Below are 10,622 nucleotides of genomic sequence, written 5' to 3'. Positions count from 1 at the left end.
ACATGTGCCTTTACAAGTACGACACAACATGTGGTTCATGCACGATGGAGCTCCTGCACATTTCAGTCGAAGTGTTCGTACGCTTCTCGACAACAAATTCGGTGACCGACGGATTGGTAGAGGCGGACCAATTCCGTGGCCTCCATGCTCTCCTGACCTCAACCCTATTGACTTTCATTTATGGGGGCATTTGAAAGCTCTTGTCTATGCAACCCCGGTACCAAATGTAGAGACTCTTCGTGCTCGTATTGTGGACGGCTGTGATACAATACGCCATTGTCCAGGGCTGCATCAGCGCATCAGGGATTCCATGCGACAGAGGGTGGATGCACGTATCCTCGCTAACGGAGGACATTTTGAACATTTCCTGTAACAAAGTGTTTGAAGTCACGCTGGTACTTCCTGTTGCTGTGTGTTTCCATTCCATGATTAATGTGATTTGAAGAGAAGTAATAAAATGAGCTCTAACATGGAAAGTAAGCGTTTCTGGACACTTGTCCACGTAACATATTTTCTTTCTTTGTATGTGAGGAATGTTTCCTGAAAGTTTGGCCGTACCTTTTTGTAGCACCATATATATATATATATATATATATATATATATATATATATATATATATATATATACAGGGCTATTACAAATGATTGAAGCGATTTCATAAATTCACTGTAGCTCCATTCATTGAAATGGTCACGACACACTACAGATACGTAGAAAAACTCATAAAGTTTTATTCGGCTGAAGCCGCACTTCAGATTTCTGCCGTCAGAGCGCTCGAGAGCGCAGTGAAACAAAATGGCGATAGGAGCCGAGAAAGCGTATGTCGTCCTTGAAATGCACTCACATCAGTCAGTCATAACAGTGCAACGACACTTCAGGACGAAGTTCAACAAAGATCCACCGACTGCTAACTCCATTCGGCGATGGTATGCGCAGTTTAAAGCTACTGGATGCCTCTTTAAGAGGGAATCAACGGGTCGGCCTCCAGTGAGCGAAGAAACGGTTGAACACGTGTATCTGGACATGCTGGAAAATTGGCTCATGCCACAACTGGAGACCGACAGCGCCGACTTCATCTTTCAACAGGATGGTGCTCCACCGCACTTCCATCATGATGTTCCGCATTTCTTAAACAGGAGATTGGAAAACCGATGGATCGGTCGTGGTGGAGATCACGATCAGCAATTCATGTCACGGCCTCCACGCTCTCCCGACTTAACCCCATGCGATTTCTTTCTGTGGGGTTATGTGAAAGATTCAGTGTTTAAACCTCCTCTACCAAGATACGTGCCAGAACTGCGAGCTCGCATCAACGATGCTTTCGCTCATTGATGGGGACATGCTGCGCCGAGTGTGGGAGGAACTTGATTATCGGCTTGATGTCTGCCGAATCATTAAAGGAGCACATATCGAACATTTGTGAATGCCTAAAAAAACTTTTTGAGTTTTTGTATGTGTGTGCAAAGCATTGTGAAAATATCTCAAATAATAAAGTTATTGTAGAGCTGCGAAATCGCTTCAATCATTTGTAATAACCCTGTGTGTGTGTGTGTGTGTGTGTGTGTGTGTGTGTCTGTCTATGTGTATATAGTTTCTGCGGAATCCAAACTGATCTTCCCCGAGGTTGGCTTCTACTAGTTTTTCCATTCGTCTGTAAAGAATTCGTGTTAGTATTTTGCAGCTGTGACTTATTAAACTGATTGTTCGGTAATTTTCACATCTGTCAACACTTGCTTTCTTTGGGATTGGGATTATTATATTCTTCTTGAAGTCTGAGGGTATTTCGCCTGTTTCATACATCTTGCTCACCAGATGGTAGAGTTTTGTCAGGACTGGCTCTCCCAAGGCCGTCAGCAGTTCCAATGAAATGTTGTCTACTCCGGGGGCCTTGTTTCGACTCAGGTCTTTCAGTGCTCTGTCAAACTCTTCACGCAGTATCGTATCTCTCATTTCATCTTCATCTACATCCTCTTCCATTTCCATAATATTGTCCTCAAGTACATCGCCCTTGTATAGACCCTCCATATACTCCTTCCACCTTTCTGCTTTCCCTTCTTTGCTTAGAACTGGGTTTCCATCTAAGCTCTTGATATTCATACAAGTGGCTCTCTTTTCTCCAAAGGTCTCTTTAATTTTCCTGTATGCAGTATCTATCTTACCCCTAGTGAGATAAGCCTCTACATCCTTACATTTGTCCTCTAGCCATCCCTGCTTAGCCATTTTGCACTTCCTGTCGATCTCATTTTTGAGACGTTTGTATTCCTTTTTGCCTGCTTCATTAACTGCATTTTTATATTTTCTTCTTTCATCAATTAAATTCAATATTTCTTCTGTTACCCAAGGATTTCTACTAGCCCTCGTCTTTTTACCTACTTGATCCTCTGCTGCGTTCACTACTTCATCCCTCAAAGCTACCCATTCTTCTTCTACTGTATTTCTTTCCCCCATTCCTGTCAATTGTTACCTTATGCTCTCCCTAAAACTCTGTACAACCTCTGGTTTAGTTAGTTTATCCATGTCCCATCTCCTTAAATTCCCACCTTTTTGCAGTTTCTTCAGTTTTAATCTACAGGTCATAAGCAATAGATTGTGGTCGGAGTCCACATCTGCCCCTGGAAATGTCTTACAATTTAAAACCTGGTTCCTAAATGTCTGTCTTACCATTATATAATCTATCTGATACCTTTTAGTACCTCCAGGGTTCTTCCATGTATACAACCTTCTATCATGATTCTTAAACCAAGTGTTAGCTATAATTAAGTTGTGCTCTGTGAAAATTCTACCAGGCGGCTTCCTCTTTCATTTCTTATCCCCAATCCGTATTCACCTACTACGTTTCCTTCTCTCCCTTTTCCTACACTCGAATTCCAGTCACCCATGACTATTAAATTTTCGTCTCCCTTCACTATCTGAATAATTTATTTTATCTCATCGTACATTTCTTCAATTTCTTCGTCATCTGCAGAGCTAGTTGGCATATAAACTTGTACTACTGTAGTAGGCGTGGGCTTCGTGTCTATCTTGGCCACAATAATGCGTTCACTATGCTGTTTGTAGTAGCTTACCAGCATTCCTATTTTCCTATTCATTATTAAACCTACTCCTGCATTACCCTTATTTGACTTTGTGTTTATAACCCTGTAGTCACCTGACCAGAAGTCTCGTTCCTCCTGCCACCGAACTTCACTAATTCCCACTACATCTAACTTTAACCTATCCATTTCCCTTTTTAAATATATCTCTTTTGTAAATCGTTTTCCAGTTTTTTTTTGTCGTCTGATGACTTTACTAGAGGATGAACGACAGCATCATATAGAAACAAGCTTAGACGACCACTCAGATTGTCTCCTGAATCGCTTATATAGATAAGGAAAAGCAGAGGGCCTGTAACACTACCTTGGGGAGCGACAGAAATCATTTCTGTTTTACTCGGTGACTTTCCGTCAGTTACGCTACTATGACCAGTGACCTCTCCGACAGGAAGTCACGAATCCAGTCACACAACGAAGACGATACTCCATTGACACGCAATTTGATTGGAAGATGCTTGTGAGGAATGGTGTCGAAAGTTTTCTGGAAATGTAAAAATAGCACTCATTAGTTTGTGCGAATAAAGTCTCGTTTCTCAATCGTGTTTCAATAGAACGATTTTTCGTGATTCCGTGCTAACTATTAGTCAATAAATCGTTTTCTTCGAGATAATTCATTATATTCGGAGGCAGGTATATGTTCCAAAAGCCAACCGTAAGTCATTGTTAGGTACGGTGCTGTTGTATCAGCATAATCTTAAGAGGAACCTGACTGGTATGGAGTCTGGACCGGAAGACATGCTTTTATTAAGTGATTTAAGCTGCTTCGCTACACGGAAGATATCTACCTGTAAGTCACTCATGTTGGCAGCTGTTCTTGACTCCAATTCTGGAACACTTGCTTCGCCCTGTTTGGTGAACGAGTTTCCGAAGGCTGCTTTAGTAGCACTGTGAAATATCCGTTGTTACCGCGCAGTGAAGGTAATGATTGCGTCTTGCCGCTAGTTTACTTTACATACAGCCAGAATCTCTTTGGGTTTTCTGCCAGATTTCGAGACAGAGATTCGCTGAGGAAGCTATTAAAAGCATCTCGCACTGAAGATCCCGCTAAACTTCGACTTTCTGTAAAACTTCGCCAATCTTGTGGATTTTGTGTTCTTTTAAATTTGGCACGCTATTTTCGTTGCTTCTGCAAGAGTGTTCTCGCTCGTTCAGTGTACGAGGGGGTATCAGTGCCACCTTTATTATTTTATGTGGTATACAGGCCGATTCACGAAGGTATGTAAATACACACATCAAAAAACGTTTTGCATCACCTCGGTTCCAAGAGCTCTGCAACCTGTACAGATAATTGGAACAGAGATCAAGATAATCGTCATTTACGCCCATTTGATTGCTCATGAAAACCACACATTGCATGTTGTACCACAATACAGTGAGACCTTCAGAGGTGGTGGTCCGGATTGCTGTCCACACCAATACCTCTGATACTCAATAGCACGTCCTCATGCACTGATGCGTGTCTGTATTCATCGTGACATACTATCCATAAGTTCATCAAGGCACCGTAGGTCCAGAATTCCCCACTCCTGAACGGCGATTCGGCGTAGATCCCTCAGAGTGGTTGGTGGGTCACGTCGTCCACAAACAGCCCCCTTCAATCTATCCCAGGCATGTCCGGTGGGGTTCATGTCTGGAGAACGTGCTGGTCACCCTAGTCGACCGATCTCGTTGTCCTGAAGGAAGTCATTCACAAGATGTACACGATGGGGGCCCGAATTGTCGTCCATGAAGACGAATGCCTCGCCACTATGCTGCCATTATGGTTGCACTATCGGTCGGAGGATGGCGTTCACGTATCGTGCAGCCTTTACGGCGCCTTCCGTCACCACCAGCGGCGTACGTCGGCGCCACATAATGCCACTCCAAAACAGCAGGGGACCTCCACCGTGCTGCACTCGCTGGACAGTGTGTCTGAGGCGTTCAGCCTGACCGGGTTGCCTGCAAACACGTCTCCGACGATTGTCTGGTTGAAGGCATATGCGACACTCATCGGCGAAGAGAACGTGATGCCAATGTTAAGCGGTCCATTCGGCACGTTGTTGGGCCCATCTGCACCGCGCTGCACGGTGTCGTGGATACAAAGATGGCTCTCGCCATGGATATCGGGAGTGATTTTGTGCATCTTGCAGCCTGTTGCGCGCAGTTTGAGTCGTAACACGACGTCCTGTGACTGCACGAAAACCATTATTCAACTTGGTGGCGTTGCTGCGGGCCATAATGCGTAGGTAGCGGTCATCCACTGCAGCAGTAGCCCTCGGGCGGCCTGAGCGAGGCATGTCGTCAACAGTTCCTGTCTCTCTGTGTCTGCTCCATGTCCGAACAGCATCGCTTTGGTTCGCTCCGAGACGGCTGGACACTTGCCTTGTTGAGAGCCCTTCCTGGCGCAAAGTGACAATGCGGACGCGAGCGCACCACCGTATTCCCGCCTAGGCATTGTTCAAATGGCTCTGAGCACTATGGGACTTAACATCTATGGTCATCAGTCCCCTAGAACTTAGAACTACTTAAACCTAACTAACCTAAGGACATCACACAACACCCAGCCATCACGAGGCAGAGAAAATCCCTGACCCCGCCGGGAATCGAACCCGGGAACCCGGGCGTGGGAAGCGAGAACGCTACCGCACGACCACGAGATGCGGGCCTAGGCGTGGTCGAAGTACAGACAACACGAGCCGTGTACCTCCTCCCTGGTGGAATGACTGGAACTGATCGGCTGTCGGGACCCCTCCGTCTAATAGGCGCTGCTCATGCATGGTTGTTTACACCTTTTCGTTGGGTTGGGGATAGTGACATCTCTGAAAAGTCAAAGGGACTGTGTCTGTGATACAATATCCACAGACAACGTCTTTCTTCGGGAATTCGTGGAACTTGGGTAATGTAAAATATTTTTTGATGTGTGTATTTTAATACTGTAATTCTGTCAGAGACAGCAAAGGACTTGGAAGAGCAGTTGAACGGAATGGACGGTGTCTTGAAAGGAGGATATAAGATGAACATCAACAAAAGCAAAACGAGGGTAATGGAATGTAGTCGAATTAAGTCGGCTGATGTTGAGGGTATTAGATTAGGAAATGAGACACTTAAAGTAGTAAAGCAGTTTTGCTATTTGGGGAGCAAAATAACTGATGATGGTCGAAGTAGAGAGGATATAAAATGTAGACTGGCAATGGCAAGGAAAGCGTTTCTGAAGAAGAGAAATTTGTTAACATCGAGTATAGATTTAAGTGTCAGAAAGTCATTTCTGAAAGTATTTGTATGGAGTGTAGCCATGTATGGAAGTGAAACATGGACGGTAAATAGTTTGGACAAGAAGAGAATAGAAGCTTTCGAAATGTGGTGCTACAGAAGAATGCTGAAGATTAGCTGGGTAGATCACATAACTAATGAGGAAGTATTGAATAGGATTGGGGAGAAGAGAAGTTTGTGGCACAATGTGACCAGAAGAAGGGATCGGTTGGTAGGACATGTTCTGAGGCATCAAGGGAGCACCAATTTAGTATTGGAGGGCAGCGTGGAGGGTAAAAATCGTAGGGGGAGACCAAGAGATGAATACACTAAGCAGATTCAGAAGGATGTAGGTTGCAGTAGGTACTGGGAGATGAAGAAACTTGCACAGGATAGAGTAGCATGGAGAGCTGCATCAAACCAGTCTCAGGACTGAAGACCACAACAACGACATTTTAATATGTTATTCTAAAAGTAAAACTAAAGAAAAAAGTTCAGGAAAATATAGGTCCGCAAATGTTTAGATACTGGGTTACGGCTAATAAAAGATTTTTCCTGAAATTTAACAAGTTTGCTAATATGAAGCCATCGCAAAATTGTACGAGATTGAAGTAAAGCACAATTTTTGTGCATGCAGATGGATGAGAGACATAGTTTGTAAGGACAAAGTCAATACACGTGAGGCATTATTTGCTGGCATTATGAATGCAATAGACGAAATTAAGAAGAACCCTATGAAACTGAATCGAGCAACAAAATCTGTTCATACACGTGCAGCTAAATGCATTGAACTCGGTGGAGACATTCTTGAAAATGAATTGTGAATGTATTGTGAAATTGTATGTACACTGTACAACTTCCTTAACACTGAGATTTGTTTTTTCCGGTTTAACATGAATTTACGTTTGCTGTGCTATTAATAAAAGCAGATTATCTGAAACATTCATACAGTTTCAGTTTGTGTTATTACCATCATTTTTCAAAATTAAGTCCTTTACAACTTCTGTTGAAAACTTTGTAGAATTGTCTGGAATTTAAGAAACAAATTGGGCCAAGTAGTTAATAAATTAAAAATTTTACGAAATTGCTTCCTTGCTTGTCTGGATGTCCTGGAAAACTACTGCAGATACACGTCTGGGACGTGTTTCATTACATTCACCAGACCAATAACAACAAAATATATGGAAATCGTGCTGTATTTTAACCTCGTACAGTTTTGCGATGGCTTCATATTAGCGAAGTTGCTAAATTTCAGGCAAAATCTTTTATTAGACGTAAGTACATAACTAACATTTGCCGACCTATGTTTATTTGAACTTTTTTCTTTATGTTTACTTGTAGAACAACATATTAAGATATTTGCATATATTCGTGAATCACCCTGAATAGGATTCTGTCAGTTGCCGTCGATGCAATTTCTTTTAATTCAAACTACGTCTGGCCTACGCTTAGACAGTGAGGTCGGAAAGAGTGGAGACTGTCTCTTAGGCGTGCAGCGAATTTTTATCTGATTTTTTTAAATACATGTACTTTACGTTTATTTTTGATGGGTTTGGATGTTAGGCAATTCAGTCTCGCTACAACTGCTCCTTGGTCACTAATCTCTGTATCCGTCATGATGCTTTCTGTTTGTTTAGGACTATTTGTTGTTAACAGGTCAAGTGTGTTTTGGCAATCATTTACACTTCGAGTGGGCTCCCGAACTAATTGGTCGAAGTAACTTTCTGAGAAAGCGTTCAGTACAATCCCACACTGCTGCGCGATCTAGAATCCTTGCCAGATAAGAGTAACGGAGGACATCAAGAAAGTTCAAAGAAGGGCAGAACGTTATATATTATCGTGAAATAGGGGAGAGAGTGTCACGGACAGGATCTCGGATGGACATTATTAAAACAAAGGCGTTGTTCGTTGCGGAGGGAAATTTCAATCACGAATTTTCTCCTCCGAATGCGAAAATATTTTATTGACGCCGACCTAGGTAGGGAGAAACGAGCATTATAATAAAAAATGTGTGTGAAAGCGTATGGGACTTAACTGCTAAGGTCATCAGTCGCTAAGCTTACACACTACTTAACCTAAATTATCCTAAGGACAAACACACACACCCATGCCCGAGGGAGGACTCGAATCTCCGCCGGGATCAGCCTATCAGTCCATGACTGCAGCGCCTGAGACCGCTCGGCTAATCCCGCGCGGCTGTCATCATAATAAAATAAGGGAAATCAGAGTACGCACGGAAAGATTTAGGTGTTGGTTTTTTCTGCGCGCTGTTTGATAGTGGAGTAGTAAAGAATTATTGTGAAGGTGGTTCGATGACCCCTCTGCCGGGCACGTAAGTGTGATATGTGGAGTACCCGTGCAGATGTAGACGTTGATGCAGGTGTAGAAAATCTGGAGGGTTTGAGCAGCGTAGACTGCACGACGAATGCCGCAGTCGCGTGCTGTCCCATAGGGCGCTCAGGTACGTAGGGGCTCACTCAAAAGTAACAGTATTACGAAAACGATAACTGCTGCTGTGGTGTGCGTACTGTAAGACCTTCAGTACACATCATCATCATCATCATCATTTAAGACTGATTATGCCTTTCAGCGTTCAGTCTGAAGCATAGCCCCCCTTATACAGTTCCTCCATGATCCCCTATTCAGTGCTAACATTGGTGCCTCTTCTGATGTTAATTACTTCAAAACCATTCTTAACGGAATCCAGGTACCTTCTCCTCGGTCTGCCCCGACTCCTCCTACCCTCTACTGCTGAATCCATGAGTCTCTTGGGTAACCTTACTTCTCCCATGCGTGTAACATGACCCCACCATCTAAGCCTGTTCACCCTGACTGCTACATCTATAGAGTTCATTCCCAGTGTTTCTTTGATTTCCTCATTGTGGACACCCTCCTGCCATTGTTCCCATCTACTAGTACCTGCAATCATCCTAGCTACTTTCGTATCCGTAACCTCAACCTTGTTGGCAAGGTAACCTGAATCCACCCAGCTTTCGCTCCCATACAACAAAGTTGGTCGAAAGATTGAACGGTGCACAGATAACTTAGTCTTGGTACTGACTTCCTTCTTGCAGAAGAGAGTAGATCGTAGCTGAGCGCTCACTGCATTAGCTTTGCTAGACCTCGCTTCCAGTTCTTTCACTATGTTGCCATCCTGTGAGAATATGCATCCTAAGTACTTGAAACCGTCCACCTGTTCTAACTTTGTTCCTCCTATTTGGCACTCAATCCGTATATATTTCTTTCCCACTGACATTACTTTCGTTTTGGAGATGCTAATCTTCATACCATAGTCCTTACATTTCTGATCTAGCTCTGAAATATTACTTTGCAAACTTTCAATCGAATCTGCCATCACAACTAAGTCACCCGCATATGCAAGACTGCTTATTTTGTGTTCACATATCTTAATCTCACCCAGCCAGTCTATTGTTTTCAACATATGATCCATAAATAATATGAACAACAGTGGAGTCAGTTTGCAGCCTTGTCTTACCCCTGAAACTACTCTGAACCATGAACTCAATTTACCGTCAACTCTAACTGCTGCCTGACTATCCATGTAAAGACCTTTAATTGCTTGCAAAAGTACACACACCATCACATTATTTGACTTGTCGCTCTAACGAAGTAGGCGAGTGTCAGCAATATGTCTCGTGGTCTTATCGCGGCGTGTTTATCTTCTGCCGTTAGGTCAGACGATAGAAATGCCACTTGCACGCTTAGAGTAGCAGATTGACGGTGACCAACTTTAAACAGAAGTTGATTAATTTTCACACACATTTATTAAAATAATAAAAAGCATAGACCTTACTTAACTTGATTCTGGATGCTATTTACAATTGACAGTCTGAAGTTCCTTTGGTATTGGTACGGTAATCTTATTCTCACATATCTCTGATATTTGACAAAGTGTCTATACATTTCTCTTCGTGGCTATGTACAGGAATATGGTAATCCTATTAGGCGCAGACTGAAACTTGACTATAGACTGGTACAGACAAATGCAGACTGACTAATCGGAGGTCTGTACACTCGTTATAATACCTCGCGCGTTCATGTATCACTGCGCGAGTGTGATCGGCGAGGAGAAAAGGTTCTGTGCTAGCAGCAATCTCATTGGCTGCGTTACATATTAATACGCGGATCGGCGGAAGCAGAATTTGGTCCGTCTCTAAGGCAGCGCCATCTCGTAGTGCGGAGACGGACGAGCGCTGCGCCTGCGCTGTTGTGCTTAGCGGGGCGCGCTCTAGTGGGAAAGTTGTGTACGCGCTGACTACGCGGAACTATGTACACAACAG

The sequence above is a fragment of the Schistocerca cancellata genome, chromosome 11 (genome assembly GCF_023864275.1).
Source record: "Schistocerca cancellata isolate TAMUIC-IGC-003103 chromosome 11, iqSchCanc2.1, whole genome shotgun sequence".
NCBI classification, from domain to species: Eukaryota; Metazoa; Arthropoda; class Insecta; order Orthoptera; family Acrididae; genus Schistocerca; species Schistocerca cancellata.
The sequence above is the reverse complement of the archived record's forward strand: the minus strand, read 5'-3'. Positions refer to the sequence as shown.